The following is a 17883-nucleotide window of genomic DNA, read 5'->3' on the forward strand; positions in this document are numbered from 1 at the left end:
TGCGAGAGGTATCACAAGTTTCGCATTTTCATAGAGCTGTATGTATCACTACTGCTGTTTTAGCAAGATTTTGGTTTTGGAGAGATAAGTTTCTTTAATTTATATTTTTGCTGTATATTGATGGACAATATTTAAATTTATATCTGTGATAAGAAATCGGATCGATTTTCTTTTTGAAAATCCGACTAAATGCATATCAATTAATTATCTTAAAGATAACTCGTCTAGCTCAAACCCTTGTAGATAAAGAAGTACAAAACAGAGGTCATTCCTAAAGAAATGTTACAAACGTTCCTTATGAACAATGCTTTCAATGAAATGGAAGCGAGAAAAGAATTAATTCATTCTAATTTTTTAAACATTTTTTGAAAGTGTATTCAAACTTATTGAACACCCTGTAAAAGAATAACATCAAAATCAACAATGAGATATTTTTGTTATCTTTATAATTTTCTCGAGTAGACGAGAATGGCTCAATAATATCAAATGATGATTAGATAACAAAATTTGATATGCACATGATTGATATAAGAGATAAAAGATCAGACGACAATATCAACATTTTGCACTAAAATATCACGAGGCGATCAAGTTCTACTATTTGAAAAGAGTGATCAATATCATGTGCCATTAGTTTGTTTTTATCCATAGCATATCTTGACATTTAAATGATATTTCGGTGCACATTTTTGATATTGTTGGCTGTTTTTTACCACTTATATCTATTTATTTATTTGCCGTCAATCAAATGTAGACCAATTATACTTTGTACAATAAATACTTATTATCTAGTCTATGTGTACTTCAGTCATTACCTAACTTGTCTAGAGAAGAACACTTTTTGCCTTTCTCGTATACTAAGTATACGGTAAAGGCTATATGATCGCTCCAAAAACAAACTTTTTATAGAAGGCCCGGAGACCCATAGTGTTATATACCGATCGACTCAGCTCGACGAATTGAGGTGATGTCTGTGTGTATGTGTGTGTGTGTGTGTATGTGTGTGCGTCTGTGCGCACCCACCCAAAAAAATGTCACTCATTTTTTAGGTACTTATCCTTAACCGATTTACTCGCAACAAGTTGCATTCGACGCAGGATACTCTGCCATTGTTTCCTATTGAAAATTGGTCAGATCAGGCTATGGGCTCGGAAGTTATGGCCAAAATACCACTTTTTTATAGAAAAATTGAGTAAGAAAATGTCACTCATTTTTCAGGCACTTATCCTTAACCGATTTACTCGCAACAAATTGCATTCGACGCAAGATACTCTACCATTGCTTCCTATTGAAAATTGGGCAGATCGGACTATGGGCTCAAGAGTTATGGCCAAAATACTATTTTTATAATGCACGAGAAAGGCACCATTACCGCTAGGTGGATTAATCAGGGTTTTTGCCTTTTTGCCTTTCTCGTATACTAAGTATACGGTAAAGGCTATATGATCGCTCCAAAAACAAACTTTTTATAGAAGGCCCGGAGACCCATAGTGTTATATACCAATCGACTCAGTTCGACGAATCGAGGTGATGTCTGTGTGTGTGTGTGTGTGTGTGTGTGTGTGTGTGTGTGTGTGTGTGTGTGTGTGTGTGTGTGTGTGTGTGTGTGTGTGTATGTGTGTGTGTGTGTGCGCAAAACTACTCAACAAAATGTCACTCATTTTTCGGGCACTTATCCTCAACCGATTTGCTTGCAACAAGTTGCATTCGACGCAGAATCCTGTCCCATTGTTTCCTATTTGAAATTGGCCAGATCGAACAATGGGATCGAGAGTTATGGCCAAAATACAAATTCATTTGAAAAAATCGCGTAAAAAATGTCACTCATTTTTCGGACACTTATCCTCAACCGATTTGCTCGCAACAAATTGCATTCGACGCAGAATCTTGTCCCATTGATTCCTATTTGAAATTGGCCAGATCGAACTATGGGATCGAAAGTTATGGCCAAAATACAAAATCATACGAAAAAATCGCGTAAAAAATGTCACTCATTTCTCGGGCACTTATCCTCAACCGATTTGCTCGCAACAAGTTGCATTCGACGCAGAATCCTGTCCCATTGTTTCCTATTTGAAATTGGCCAGATCGGACAATGGGGTCGAAAGTTATGGCCAAAATACAAAATCCTACGAAAAAATCGCGTCAAAAATGTCACTCATTTTTCGGGCATTTATCTTCAACCGATTTGCTCGCAACAAGTTGCATTCGACGCAGAATCCTGTCCCATTGTTTTATATTTGAAATTGGCCAGATCGGACTATGGGATCGAAAGTTAAGGTCAAAATACAAAATCCTACGAAAAAATCGCGTCAAAAATGTCACTCATTTTTTGGGCACTTATCTTCAACCGATTTGCTCGCAACAAGTTGCATTCGACGCAGAATCCTATCCCATTGTTTCCTATTTGAAATTGTCCAGATCGGACAATGGGGTCGAAAGTTATAGCCAAAATACAAAATCCTACGAAAAAATCGCGTCAAAAATGTCACTCATTTTTCGGGCATTTATCTTCAACCGATTTGCTCGCAACAAGTTGCATTCGACGCAGAATCCTGTCCCATTGTTTCCTATTTGAAATTGGCCAGATCGGACTATGGGATCAAAAGTTATGGCCAAAACACAAAATCATACGAAAAAATCGTGTAAAAAATGTCACTCATTTTTCGGGCACTTATCCCCAACCGATTTGCTCGCAACAAGTTGCATTCGACGCAGATTCCTGTCCCATTGTTTCCTATTTGAAATTGGCCAGATCGGACTATGGGATCGAGAGTTATGACCAAAATACAAATTCATACGAAAATATTGCGTAAGAAATGTCACTCATTTTTCAAGCACTTATTCTCAACCGATTTGCTCGCAACAAATTGCATTCGACGCAAAATCCTTTCCTATTGTTTCCTATTGAAAATTGGACAGGTTATGACCAAAATACCTTTTTTCATAAAAATCACAAAAAATGTCACCTATTTTTCGGACACCTAACCTTAATCGATCCACACGCAACAAGTTGCATTCGACGCAGAATCCGGTCCCATTGTTTCCTATTGAAAATTGGCTAGATCGGACTATAGGATCGGAAGTTATGGCCGAAACACCATTTTAGCCTTTTTATACGAAAAGGCTGTATGTTCGCTCCAAAAGCCAAACTTTTACAGAAGGCCTGGAGACCCATAGTGTTATATACCAATCGATTCAGCTCGACGAACTGAGATGATGTCTCTGTCTCTCCCACTTCATATGGGAGTTTGGCAGAAAAACGGTCATGAGATTTATATCATAACAAATATTGCCCTCCGCTCGCGTGATGGGAATGACATTTTCGTTTTCTTTTTGTGTAGTCGGAGCTTCAGTTCAACTAACATCCAAAAGTGATATCCTTAAAATATATGACTGGGTGAAATGAAACAGGGTTATGTACGTCAAAAAGATTGGAAAAGGAAACAAAAATGTCGAAATTCCTATTAGCATATTGTAGATCAAGCTGAAAACCGAACCGAGGTCCCGCGAAATCGCATTTTCTCGCATTTCCGGATGTTGCAACTGCATCGCGAGTAGTGCGCAACTGTGCCATAGTCGGGCACCACTCGCGATGCAGTTGCGACATCCGGAAATGGGACAAAATATGATTTTCGGTTTTCAACTGGATCTACAATATCTTTGCCATAAATAATCTGATTTTCATAGAACGGACAATGAAATTTGTCTTTTTTACTCCTAGCCATTAGCTCATCTTTTTTCAAGCACACACATTTTACGAAGGTCGAGAAAGGCACCATCACCGCTAGGTGGATTAATCTGGGTTTTTTATTTTCTTCCTGCTTTGAAATCAACCTCACATTCCGGGAGAGGCAAAAAAGTAAACAACAGAACTCACATCACCCACGGCGCCGCGAAGATGAAATTTACCACAGCGAAATATACACATTCACACAGCAAATTGAAAAAAATCACCACGCGTTTAAATGGGCCACTCACAGTCATACGTTAAGGCGCGAACTGAGCAACTGAGCAAATTCATACGAAAAAATCGCGTAAAAAATGTCACTCATTTTTCGGGCACTTATCCTCAACCGATTTTCTCGCATCAAATTGCATTCGACGCAAAATCCTGTCCCATTGTTTCCTATTTGAAATTGGTTAGATCGGACTATTGGATCAGAAGTTATGGCCAAAATACAAATTCATACGAAAAAATCGCGTAAAAAATATCACTCATTTTTCGGGCACTTATCCTCAACCGATTTGCTCGCATCAAATTGCATTCGACGCAAAATCCTGTCCCATTGTTTCCTATTTGAAATTGGTCAGATCAGACTATGGGATCAGAAGTTATGGCCAAAATACAAATTCATACGAAAAAATCGCGTAAAAAATATCACTCATTTTTCGGGCACTTATCCTCAACCGATTTGCTCGCATCAAATTGCATTCGACGCAAAGTCCTGTCCCATTGTTTCCTATTTGAAATTGGTCAGATCGGACTATGGGATCAGAAGTTATGGCCAAAATACAAATTCATTCGAAAAAATCGCGTAAAAAATATCACTCATTTTTCGAGAACTTATTCTCAACCGATTTGCTCGCAACAAGTTGCATTCGATGCAGAATCCTGTCCCATTGTTTCCTATTTGAAATTGGCCAGATCGGACTATGGGATCAGAAGTTATGGCCAAAATACAAATTCATACGAAAAAATCGCGTAAAAAATGTCACTAATTTTTCAGGAAATTATTCTCAACCAATTTGCTCGCAACAAGTTGCCTTCGATGAAAAATCCTGTCTTATTGTTTTCTATTTGAAATTGGCCAGATCTAACTATGGGATCAGAAGTTATGGCCAAAATACAAATTCATACGAAAAAATCGCGTAAAAAATGTCACTCATTTTTCTGGCACTTATCTTCAACAGATTTGTTCGCAACAAGTTGCATTCGACGCAGAATCCTGTCCCATTGTTTCCTATTTGAAATTGGCCAGATCTAACTATGGGATCGAAAGTTATGGCCAAAATACAAATTCATACGAAAAAATCGCGTGAAAAATGTCACTCATTTTTCGGGCACTTATCCTCAACTGATTTGTTCGCAACAAGTTGCATTCGACGCAGAATCCTGTCCCATTGTTTTCTATTTGAAATTGGCCAGATCTAACTATGGGATCAGAAGTTATGGCCAAAATACAAATTCATACGAAAAAATCGCGTAAAAAATGTCACTCATTTTTCGGGCACTTATCCTCAACTGATTTGTTCGCAACAAGTTGCATTCGACGCAGAATCCTGTCCCATTGTTTTCTATTTGAAATTGGCCAGATCGAACTATGGGATCGAAAGTTATGGCCAAAATACAAATTCATACGAACAAATCGCGTAAAAAATGTCACTCATTTTCAGGCACTTTTCCTCAACCGATTTGCTCGCATTTGCATTCGACGCAGAATGTCTCATATTTTCTTATTGAAAATTAGCCAGATCGGACTATGGGCTTAGATGTTATGGTCAAATTACTATTTATTGTGAAAAAGAGTTCAAAAAAGTCTAGCTCACTTTCTTAGCACTTATACTTCATCTATTCCCCAAGCAACACAATTTCAACAAATCTGGTTGCAGTAACCATATTGTGACTGAATCCGGTCATATATAAGTTACTGTGATTGTGATATGTGTGCTTCTCAGGTCGCTCGCAACAGATTGCATTCGACGCAGAATCTGGTCCCATTGTTTCCTATAGAAACATGGCCGGATCGTACAATTGGGTCAAAAGTTATGGCGAAAATACTAATTTTAAAACTACTAAATGCAAAAATGCCATTTTTTGCTTTTATGCTCATCCGATTTGTTTGCAACAAATTGCGTTTGGCGAGAATTTTTTTATGCATATAAACAAATATGAAAAATAAGACCAATCCACATATTGGTGTTATTTGAGATTTTTCCAAACCTTTTGAACGAACGAGAAAGGCACCATCACCGCTAGGTGGATTAATCTGGGTTTTTTAGATTAGTTTTACTCATCGTTACATCAATTGTTTCACAATGTGCATTATAACATGTCATCATTCTATTTATTGGGCCATTTCTGCCATAGTTTGTTCTTTGATTATTGATATAAAATAGACTTCTATTTCTAAGTGGACGGATAGGGGCTTAAAAATTAATATTTTCCAAAATTTCACTACTATCCACTCTTTGTGCGATAATATCGTTCATGAAAGCTATCATTGAGAATTCCCTGCGTTTTTTGAGTTCTTCTAGGTTAATTAATAAACACCGTGATTCATAAGGAGGCAATGGTAGAGACGTCCACCCTAGTTTTCGGAGCGCAAAAAGTAAAAATTGTTTCTGAACTGATTCTATGCGGTTTACATGTGTTTCATGATACGGAGCCCAAACTACACTGCAGTATTCTAAATGAGGCCTAACATGTGCAACGTACAAAGTTTTGATTGTGTAAGGATCATTGAAATTATAACTGAATCTTTTGATAAAACTAAGCATGTTGCTTGCTTTATAGATAATATTATTATAGTGATCTATAAACGATAATTTGGAGTCCAGAATGATACCTAAATCTCTAATTAGTTTGCATCTTTCAACTTTTTTCTGACCTATGTATATTTGTTCTTGTGCCGTATTGATCTTTCTTGTAAACGAGGTTGAATGGCACTTTTTTATATTCAGTTGTAACAGATTTTTCTTACACCATTTATAAAAATCGTTGATTTCATTTTGAAACACTAGTAGATCAGATTGCTTATGTATTTCTAAAAAGAGTTTCATGTCATCTGCGTAAATTGAAACATTCAGGTAATTCAAAACATGATTCACATCGTTGATGAATAAGATGAATAACAATGGATTAAGGTGGGATCATTGTGGTACTCCAGATGTAATCTTAACTTGTTTTGACAAACATCCATCAAATCTGTTTTTTGATGTCGACGCGTTGATTATATTCAAAAAGTTTATGTGCTACTTCACGAAACAGTCTTTATCATAAGTCTTTATATATAAGTTGTTATCTACATATGGTCGGGGTTCAGCCAAACCGCACCAAGCGGCTATTTGACTGCCTTGTAATATTTTGTTCGCACAAGGAAAACGGGAATCATTTCATATCAATTCATACGTATATTTGATGTATGATATCCTCATTTATGGGATTGGGATATGATTTGCGATCAATTAACTCCACTAAACGAAATCATAGGCAAAAAATAGGTATTTTTTTGTTGGCACTTGATGAGATTTGGCAGAACCCCGACCGTATGTAGTAATTTTCATACAAATTTTAAATGATGCGTGCACAGACATTACAATAGCAAATACAATATTTTGAGCATAGGGGAGCGAAAAGTCAAAATTTGAATCACTCTACTGGGCACCCGTACGGATGCCAAGATAAGTACTCTTCAACAATCCACAGAGCACCGATATTCACATATTCCTTGTTTTACCCTTGCACAGTTTTGCTTTCTTTCGTAGATCACCACCGTATGCTACCGGGGCATCACGTAGCTGTTCCACTATCAATGGATTCACTCCGTGCAGAAAGGGCGGTTGGATTGGCCAACAAAGTTTAGGTCATTAAAGCAAACACGTGCAACAGAACATTCCACCCACCATACGTTTCCGGCTTCCGATACTGACTGGAGGACCCGTTGTTCTAATTCACTTCCCAAAAGCTTGAAACGTGTAGCTTTTTTACGGTTCCCAAAATGACAAACCGGAAACGTGCACTCCGTGTAGCAAATGTGGGACATGCTGTATCCGGATCCAATTCCATTGCATATAAATATGTATGTGTAGTGGCAACATTGTCGGGCGGTCATCTCGTTCGCGCGTTTGCTCAAATGCTCACCGACCAGATTTCCCCCAATTTTCCAATTGTTATGTTGATCACATCATTGTTAAGAGTGCTATTTATACGTTTGCGGCAGTCGTATGCGACGGGGATAATGGTCGGGTCCCAAGGCTACAAACACCTACCAACAGTCGTTGGTTGCTCGCTTAAGTGCAGTCCATGTCGCACAAGGGAGGGGGCACAAATGTGATAAGGACTCGGGATATTTTATTATTGAATTATGAGTTTCGATCGCTTTCGGGTTTGATTATTTTCCATTATTGCCGAGTCTGCAATTTCGGTCATTGCGGCACATCCGATGTAGTTTGTATTCGGAACAGGACCTGGGACTCATTAGTCGATATTCATACAAAATTCATAGCAGACGAGCCTGGTAGCGAGCCGTTCCGAAGTCTTTTGGTTATCCACAAGGAAACGAACGATAGGAAACCAATTGGACGCCCGTGGCCTTGAGTGGTGATTAAATTTTCGTTTTGCGAATCATTGTGCTTTAAAATGAGAATTTTCTCTTCCTCGCCCGACCGCATTTATGTAACCTGCACAGCTATCCTCAAGTATACAACGTTTCCAATCATTTGGTAATGAATAATGTATGGCTTGAATTGTCGGTGCTATAGTTCAAATTATAATTATTTTTCATGCAGGTTGATGAATAAAAGCTGCTGGGATGATGCGTCCCGTCCCATCCACAACGCAACGCATCCAGAGTCACGAGAAGGTCACATATGATTCACACTGCAATGAATAAATAATCGAACAGAGTCGCAGTGGTACGCATCGGGGATCGGTTTATTGAAATTGCATTCAAACAAATTAAACATTGACGAGTTTTGGGTTGAGCTTGCGTTGGGATGGTAGACCAGTTGGTGTCTGATTGGATCAATATGCAAAAAATCTCGTTTGAAGGAAATATTTTTTAAAAGGTCAGTAGTGTTCTCAAAATTATTCACAATATTTTTTACTCCCCCATTATTATTATATTGGAAGTTTAACAAACACAATTTACAATCAAATTTAAATGGCACCCATCAAACGAGCATCATAATCTTCCACACCAGCGTTAAAGCATCTTTTCATTTCTCGCGATAAGTACATCAAAAAATATTATCCCATCCGGTAACGAAGAACGGCTGTCATCTCCTCGCACCCCATTTTCGCACGCAAAGAAAGGTCCCAAGAAACCTCCCTCGTCGCTTTCTGAAGGCAGTCTCGCGAGAAGATACTTTTGTTACTGCGCCTTTGGCAAGATAACAATACATCATCGCCGACTGTAAAAGGGTTCTAGTGTTTTTCATACGCAAGCCCGGGTGTTGGATGCCTGTTTGGCTGCCTCGATTCCAGGCCGAGGAGGCTTTTCCCGTGCGCCTGCTTACTCCTGGGAAATCCTAACCACCTTTCATCATCATCATCATCAACATCACCACCCACCATGTCGTCATTCATCTTCGTCACAGCTCAGTCGTCCATTGTGATGGGAGTGTGTTTTGTGGGTCGGGTCGGTCGGCGCAAGGCAGCCAGGGATGGCGATAAAATGACACATTAAAATCCAAAACAATCATCGTCGCACGTCGCCGTGACGAGGAAGAATGAGCGGAAGACAGCCGGCGGGGGAAGCTTGAGAAGCTGCTTCTTGGGCCGGAAGGTTTTTGTAAGCTGCACCCGCTGAAACATTCTTTTGCCACTCGTTGGTGTTACGGATTTTTGACATGAATTTTTGTTTGACAAATTCTGCTGGAAAGCACTGCCGGCTCTCTGGAGTGCGTGTCGGATAAAAATTTAGTGGCAGGCTTATCAGTGGATTTTAGGGAGTGATTGTAAGCAACTTTCTCAGTTTCATTCTTTATTGAGGTAGCTTCTTACTTAAAGAAGAATGTTTTATCCAATGTATTTCCGGTTGAGATGTAATATTTATAATTTTAAATATATTTTGTATCTAACCTGGCCATTGTGTATGATTCGAGGAACATGAAAGTATAGTTGGATCGATATATACCTGAAAAGATAAAAAGTCAATTAATTAAGATGAAGTGTAAAAGATAGAATAAATTATATTTTAAAACGCAGAAATTGGGATATGATTTTGAAGATTTAAAAAAAGGATTCCTGAGATTGAGAAGATTTGAAAAAAGGACTCCCTATAATTATTCATAGAGCTTTCAATATATTTCAATGGACAGCACATCTTTGACATAATATTGTTCTCAGAACATAATATGACGCTAACATTGATTCAAACGACTATAACCAAACAACAAGTTCAAAGATTTATTTCATCATTTGTACGTAATCATGGTTTATTAGAAGCATATCTTAGCGGAGCGATAATACGTACGACGGCAAAGTAAGTCTAACTGAAGCTTAGTTCGATTCCCGGTAAGGTTTAGATAATTGTCATTGTAGAAATGAATAAACACTAAGTTGCAAGGCGGCAATATCTTAATAATAGGTTGCTAATGAGGGAGCTACAGAATTGCCATGAAATTTGTGAAGATGATGTATTTGAAATGACGACACTCATCCCACGGCTTGCTGAATACAAAAATCTGCTTCGTGGGATTTCAGTAATTATGACAACTGACCCACTTCAAAGTTGAAATTTATTGGTCTAACCAAATCAACCGGTGCAACCAAACTACCGACCGTCCCATTCCTGAAATTTATATATGATTGATCCGAATTAGTCCGGACTACGGATTTGGTTTTGCTTGATACGACTCGGGCTAATCGGTATTCCTACCTTCCACCAATTTACTTCAAAGTAGATTTTTTTAAAGTCCAGTAGTTCTTTCAAAACACTGACCTAACCACCCCAGAGTTGGTCATGTTATATATTGAGTGTTACCGAGAATTTCGTATAAATGTAGTGTAGAGCGTGAAATATTTGTGAATGGCAGGTAAACCTCGTCTTTGATAAATTTCCCCAGTACTTTGGCGTCTGCAGTAGAGCAGGACGGAATGAGCCTCAATCTCTCTACAAAAACTCAAGCCTCAAGCACCATCGTTAAGTAGCCATTAAGGTCTGAGGGAAGCTCTCTCGCGGTAGAGCGCTATTTTCGTACTAAAATGTCTATAAGTCGGAATTGGGAACGAATTTCGCTTATCCCAACTGACAATCTCTTTGAAATTTATCAAGGAATGTTCCTACAAAATTTCATGGACCTACTATTTTCCAAATTTGAATTAAGCTCTAAATACTGAACTATTGTACAACTAAAATTTTCGCTTCTCAGTACCTCTCTCCGATAATTTGAGGCACAAAGGAACCGAATTTCGCAAAACCCAACTGACAAAAGTTTTGAATTTTTCCAACGATCATTTTGATGTAATAAAAAGTATATGTCACCGCAATAAATTTTGCAGGAAGCTCTTTTTACATCAACCAAGTTTTTTAAATTCCATACAAAAGTTACCAGCCAACAGCATATTTTCTTGTGGCGCACGAAAGGAAAGGAGCGATGAGAGCGGTAGAAAGTCCGTCAACTTTGTATCTAGCGTGACACTAGAAAAAAGCGTATTCCTATTTGTGAACACGAAGATATGAAATCAAATATAGGAATGAGATGAGATAAACAATTGAAAATAAATAAGACAAAAAAGATAAAACAAATAAGCCAAACAAAACAAATAAAACAAATAAGACAAATAAAGCAAATAAGACACATAGGACAAATAAGACAAATAAGACAAATTCCTACGGAAGTCCGGCAAGGTATTCCTCCAGAAGTTCCTCCGGGAATTCCTCCTGAAGTTCCTCCGGAAGTTTCTTCGGGAATTCCTCCGGAAGTTCCTTCGGGAATTCCTCCGGAAGTGATGAACTTACGGAGGAATTCCCAGATGAACTTCCGGAGGAATTCCCGGAGGAACTTCCGGAGGAATTCCCGGAGGAACTTCCGGAGGAATTCCCGGAGGAACTTCCGGAGGAATTCCCGGAGGAACTTCCGGAGGAATTCCCGGAGGAACTTCCGGAGGAATTCCCGGAGGAACTTCCGGAGGAATTCCCGGAGGAACTTCCGGAGGAACTTCCGGAGGAACTTTCGGAGGAATTCCCGGAGGAACTTCCGGAGGAACTTTCGGAGGAATTCCCGGAGGAATTCCCGGAGGAACTTCCAGAGGAAAACCCGGAGGAACTTCCGGAGGAACTTTCGGAGGAATTCCCGGAGGAACTTCCGGAGGAACTTTCGGAGGAATTCCCGGAGGAACATCCGGAGTAATTCCCGGAGGAACTTCCGGAGGAATTCCCGGAGGAACTTCCGGAGGAATTCCCGGAGGAACTTCGGAGGAATTCGGAGGAACTTCCGGAGGAATTCCCGGAGGAACTTCGGAGGAATTCCCGGAGGAACTTCCGGAGGAATTCCGGAGGAACTTCGGAGGAATTCGGAGGAACTTCGGAGGAACTTCCGGAGGAATTCGGAGGAACTTCCGGAGGAATTCTCGGAGGAACTTCCGGAGGAATTCCCGGAGGAACTTCCGGAGGAATTCCCGGAGGAACTTCCGGAGGAATTCCCGGAGGAATTCCCGGAGGAACTTCCGGAGGAATTCCCGGAGGAACTTCCGGAGGAATTCCCGGAGGAACTTCCGGAGGAATTCCCGGAGGAACTTCCGGAGGAATTCCCGGAGGAACTTCCGGAGGAATTCCCGGAAGAACTTCCGGAGGAATTCCCGGAAGAACTTCCGGAGGAATTCCCGGAGGAACTTCCGGAGGAATTCCCGGAGGAACTTCCGGAGGAATTCCCGGAGGAACTTCCGGAGGAATTCCCGGAGGAACTTCCGGAGGAATTCCCGGAGGAACTTCCGGAGGAATTCCGGGAGGAACTTCCGGAGGAATTCCTGGAGGAACTTCCGAAGGAATTCCTGGAGGAACTTCCGAAGGAATTCCTGGAGAAACTTCCAAAGGATTTCCTGGAGGAACTTCCGAAGGAATTCCTGAAGGAACTTCCGAAGGAATTCCTGGAGGAACTTCCGAAGGAATTCCTGGAGGAACTTTCGAAGGAATTCCTGGAGGAACTTCCGAAGGAATTCCTGGAGGAACATCCGAAGGAATTCCTGGAGGAACTTACGGAGGAATTTCTGGAGGAACTTCTGAAGGAATTCCTGGAGGAACTCCGAAGACAGTTCCAGGAGGAACTTCCGAAAACAATTCCTGGAGAAACTTCCGAAGACAATTCCTGGAGAAACTTCCGAAGACAATTCCTGGAGGAACTTCCGAAGGAATTGCTGGAGGAACTTCTGAACGAACTCCTGGAGGAACTTCCGAAGGAATTCCCGGAGGAACTTACTTTATTTTTCTTCTTAGTCTTATCTATCTTTTTTGTCTTATTTGTCTTATTTGTTTTATTTGTCTTATTTGTCTTATTTGTCTTATTTGTCTTATTTGTCTTATTTGTCTTATTTGTCTTATTTGTCTTATTTGTCTTATTTGTCTTATTTGTCTTATTTGTCTTATTTGTCTTATTTGTCTTATTTGTCTTATTTGTCTTATTTGTCTTGTTTTATTTGTCTTATTTGTCTTATTTGTTTTTTCTTATTTATCTTATTTGTATTATTTATCTTAATTGTCTTGTCTTATTTGTCTTATTTGTCTTATTTGTCTTATTTGTATTTTTGTCTTATTTGTCTTATTTGTCTTATTTGTCTTATTTGTCTTATTTGTCTTATTTGTCTTATTTGTCTTATTTGTCTTATTTGTCTTATTTGTCTTATTTGTCTTATTTGTCTTATTTGTCTTATTAGTCTTATTTGTCTTATTTGTCTTATTTGTCTTATTTGTCTTAATTGTCTTAGTTGTCTTATTTGTCTTATTTGTCTTATTTGTCTTATTTGTCTTATTTGTCTTATTTGTCTTATTTGTCTTATTTGTCTTATTTGTCTTATTTGTCTTATTTGTCTTCTTTGTCTTATTTGTCTTTTTTGTCTTGTGTCTTTTTTGTCTTGTTTGTCTTGTTGTCTTATTTGTCTTATTTGTCTTATTTGTCTTATTTGTCTTATTTGTCTTATTTGTCTTATTTGTCTTATTTGTCTTATTTGTCTTATTTGTCTTATTTGTCTTATTTGTCTTATTTGTCTTATTTGTCTTATTTGTCTTATTTGTCTTACTTACACCAGCACCACTGTTATCACCCAAATCCTTTCTAAAGCTTGTGTGGAAACCTTGTACAGAAATCCTCTCACGATATTTTCTAATGTTGTTCTAGAAACAGCTCATGTTTTCATTTTCCAAAACCAGCTGGAGTTTGTTTATTTTGATTTTCTCATTGCGTGATTGGTCGGCGCTGCTGCTGTTCTCTCGCCTAACCACTGCATGAGTGATAAATTTCTTCCCCATTGTTGCCAATTCCTTTGTTCTCCGTTTACGGCAAATTCTCAAGCAATTGTAAACTGCATAATGATGAAATAATTTTGGCGACACTGACAGCGTCATTCTGGCGCGCTGAATTCGGCAATTTTCTCTCTCAGAGAGTGCTACCACGTGCTTTTTTAACGGAAAACCCTTCCCTCAGACCTTAAGGGATGGCGTAATTAGGTCGCCACCATGATACGAGATGGCTGACCTGAAAAAGGAGGTCATTACCCTTGGAAGCGGGGGATACATCTAAAATCGTTCACTATCCCAAAGCATTATGAAGTGAACGGATGTTAAGTTTCCAGATGTAAAGTTACCGATTTATACCAAGTTTAAGCGAAGAGAGTTTTTGGAAGCAGACCAGGCGTACAAAACGTCAGGTAACTTGAAGTGGCTGCTTCCAAAGACAGAAGCTGATTCCAGTATTTTCTTTTTCTCATCTGTCTGACCGTTTTTTGGTTGAAAACCCCGTCAATAACCGAAGCATAGGCATCCCCAAGGCAAATTCAGTAGCGAGTAGGAAAAAAGCCACCGTCGCAGGCGTGAATGCCCTTGCAAGGAAGCACAAAAGTTTCATGAAATGACCGCATCGTACCTTTCGTGCTGTGCGGTTCTTTTCTCTCTTTGCTGAAGGAATTTTTAATACTACCCGAAGCTAGTTTCAAGACCGTCCTGCCAAAGCGCGGAAAAAATAGAAGGAAGCTGGATACTTCAGATGTTCCTTCTAACTCCAACATTAAAAATAATTCTTCTCCTATCGAACTGAGCAATCAGTTCGATTTGATTCATGACGAAATTGAGCAAATCGAATCTACCTCTAGCCTAGGTGATTCGATCCATGCGAAAAAGCAAAGGATTCCGCCAATTGTGGTATCTGTTGCCGAGTTTTCTGGCTTTAGGAATGAGATTTTGAGTAACCTTCAAGGGATCAAGGTTTCATTTCAGATTGTGAAGAAGGGTGACTGTCGCGTTTTGCCGGGATCCTTTGACGATCGCAAACGTCTTCTTCAGTATTTAACTAAGAAGCAGCATAAATTCTTCACATACGACGACAAAAATGAGCGATTGTTCAAAGCCGTCTGAAAGGTCTCCCCAAGTGATGACAAATCACTGGATGAGACTGAAATTGAAATTTCTGAATTAATTGGATTTTCACCAGTACAAGTAATTAAGATGAAAAATAAATCTCGCTCTGGTACTTTCCAGAGGGGTATTTCTCAAGAATTTGATTTACTAATACATTTTTTTGGCTTTCAGTCTTCACTGGCTATTAAAACGACATATTTCTTCTATAGCCAGTGAAGACTGAAAGCCAAAAAAAATGTATAAGTAATATTCAAACAGTCGAGAGCCTATTAAAGAATGTGATTTAGTTCACTTTAACAAAAGTGAACTAAATGATATGAAAAGTTTGGAAAAGGCTTGTATTATGTCCCATGTCCGTGTTACATGGGAACATTTCCGCAGCCCTGGGAGAAATTTCCAAAACCTCACTCAGTGCCGTAAGTGTCAAAAGTGGGGTCACGGAACTTAACATTGTCACATGGATGCTAAATGCATGATTTGTGGTGGAGCCTCTCACGCCAAGGACGCCTGTCCTGTAAGAGAAGATTCCGATAAATTTAAATGTGCCGATTGTGGGGGCAATCATAAATCCAACATCTGGGAATGCCCTTCACGCAAATAAGTTTGCCGGTCGATCAATTTATACCCACCACAGCAGTTCGTCGAATTCTAATTTTTCAAACACGCCACCACACCATTTTTGCTGCAGGCAGGCAAAATTCATTTCTGAAAATTTATCGACGATAGATGATGTTCCATTCTTCAACGGAAAATAACGGTCATGTTGCCGATTCAGGTAGCATGTCTGCTTCCGCTTCAGGTTGGTATCAAATTTACTCAAAGAATTGTTATTGGACTTCGTTTTAATGGATCCAAATAATTCTTTGAAAGTTTTAAATTGGAATGCTCGCTCTTTGAAGGGTAAGGAAGATGAATTATTCAACTTCCTATCAGTTCATAATGTGCACATTGCCATTATAACTGAAACATATTTAAAACCTGGGCTTTTCATCAAAAGAGATCCAAATTGTTTTATTAACCGAAATGATGGTGTGGTGGGGTCGCCATTGTCATTAATAGACGTATCAAACATAAATTATATTCTTCGTTTGAAACCAATGTTTTCGAAACTTTGGGAGTTTCTGTTGAAACAAATTTTTGGACATTTTTTTTTTACTATTGCTGCCTTCTTGCCTTTTCAGTGCAATAGGCAGCAAAGGAATTTAAGTAAAAAAAACCCAGATTAATCCACCTAGCGGCGATGATGCCTTTCTCGTGCATCGTAAAATGTTCTGAAAAAATCACATAGGAAAGGTCAAAAAAGCACTTTAGGGGGATAGATTGCATTTTTTCTATCATTTTGCATACTTTTGCATTAATTACTATGCATTCCCACCATTCTAGAAAAAAAAATTTTTTTTCGGTTTTAAAATTTTTTTTCCAAGGGGGGACCCTTGGGAAAAAACAATGATTTTTCAATAATTCCGAAATGCAATGTCCGATCAGGCCAATTTTCAATAGCAAACAATGGGACCGCATTCCCCGTCGAATGCAACTTGTTGCGAGTAAATCGGGTAATGCTAAGTTCCAAAAAGTGTGTCTACAAAATTTGTACACATACACACATACACACACACACACATACATACATATACACATACAGACATCACCTCAATTCGTCGAGCTGAGTCGATTGGTATATAACACTATGGGTCTCCGAGCCTTCTATCAAAAGTTTGGTTTTGGAGTGAAATTATAGCCTTTACGTATACTTAGTATACGAGAAAGGCAAAAAGGCGAAATTCGACTAATTGGGAAAAACGGTTTTCAAGAAATTTAATTTGACTATGTGTAAAAAGTTGAACACTGTACTCCAGATTAATTGAATCCCCCACCAGGGAATAAAGGTAATGACACCTCTAATAATAATAATAATGGAGTTACGCTCAAGAAGAATACCACCCATGCGATTGCCCGAGGAGGGAGCCCCTACTGGAGCTGGTCCTGGAACGGGGGACAGAGCGAGCGGCCAGCGGCTAGAGGAAGGAGAGGTGCAACAGCGACCCTCTAGTCATCGGGCTCAGCCCGTGCTGACAAGGCAAAACAGAAACGGCAGCAGAAGAAATCACCAAGGCAATGCTGCACCTGCTGATGTTGCTGTGGTTGATCGACGCCAATCACTCACGTTAGAGGGCCGCCGACGGCAACGGATCATGTGGACAAGGGAGATGAATCAGTACGTGATCCGTTGCTACTACGTTTGCACCAGGATGGAGACGGATATGTCCGGCAGACCAGCGATGCTGGAGATGTTCAATGAGAGGTTTCCTCGGTTTGCACCCCAGCTTGACCAGAACAAGTTGTACACACGCCAGAGAGCTATTAGGTCACATAATATGCTGCCTCCAGAAGACGTAGAGTACATCAAGCGGGAAGTGCAGAGGGAATTAGGAGAGGAGGAGGAGGCAAGATCGAGCGATACGTCGAGAAGGAGTTCTGTTGGGTTGGATGCATCAATCGCAAGTAACCGTCGCGATTCGATTGCACCCGCCGCTCCAGGACCAACAGTGGAATTGCAACGACAGCAATTGAAGGACGAACTAGCTAATCA

The 17883-nt window shown here is 39.5% G+C and overlaps 1 protein-coding gene across 4 annotated transcripts in view; it reads right to left on the bottom strand.

The window, feature by feature from the left end:
- Nucleotides 1-17883, bottom strand: part of LOC134209943 (protein boule) — a 149028-nt gene that overhangs the window by 51942 nt on the left and 79203 nt on the right. Inside the window, exon 2 of one of the 4 annotated variants that reach the window (XM_062685960.1) lies at nucleotides 9806-9860. The exons of the other annotated variants lie outside the window; for them this stretch is intronic. The gene's annotated coding sequence lies outside the window, so the exon portion shown is untranslated. The remainder of the gene's footprint in view (nucleotides 1-9805; nucleotides 9861-17883) is intronic. 4 annotated transcript variants of the gene reach the window in all.

The sequence above is a fragment of the Armigeres subalbatus genome, chromosome 2 (assembly GCF_024139115.2).
Source record: "Armigeres subalbatus isolate Guangzhou_Male chromosome 2, GZ_Asu_2, whole genome shotgun sequence".
In the NCBI taxonomy this organism is placed as follows: domain Eukaryota; kingdom Metazoa; phylum Arthropoda; class Insecta; order Diptera; family Culicidae; genus Armigeres; species Armigeres subalbatus.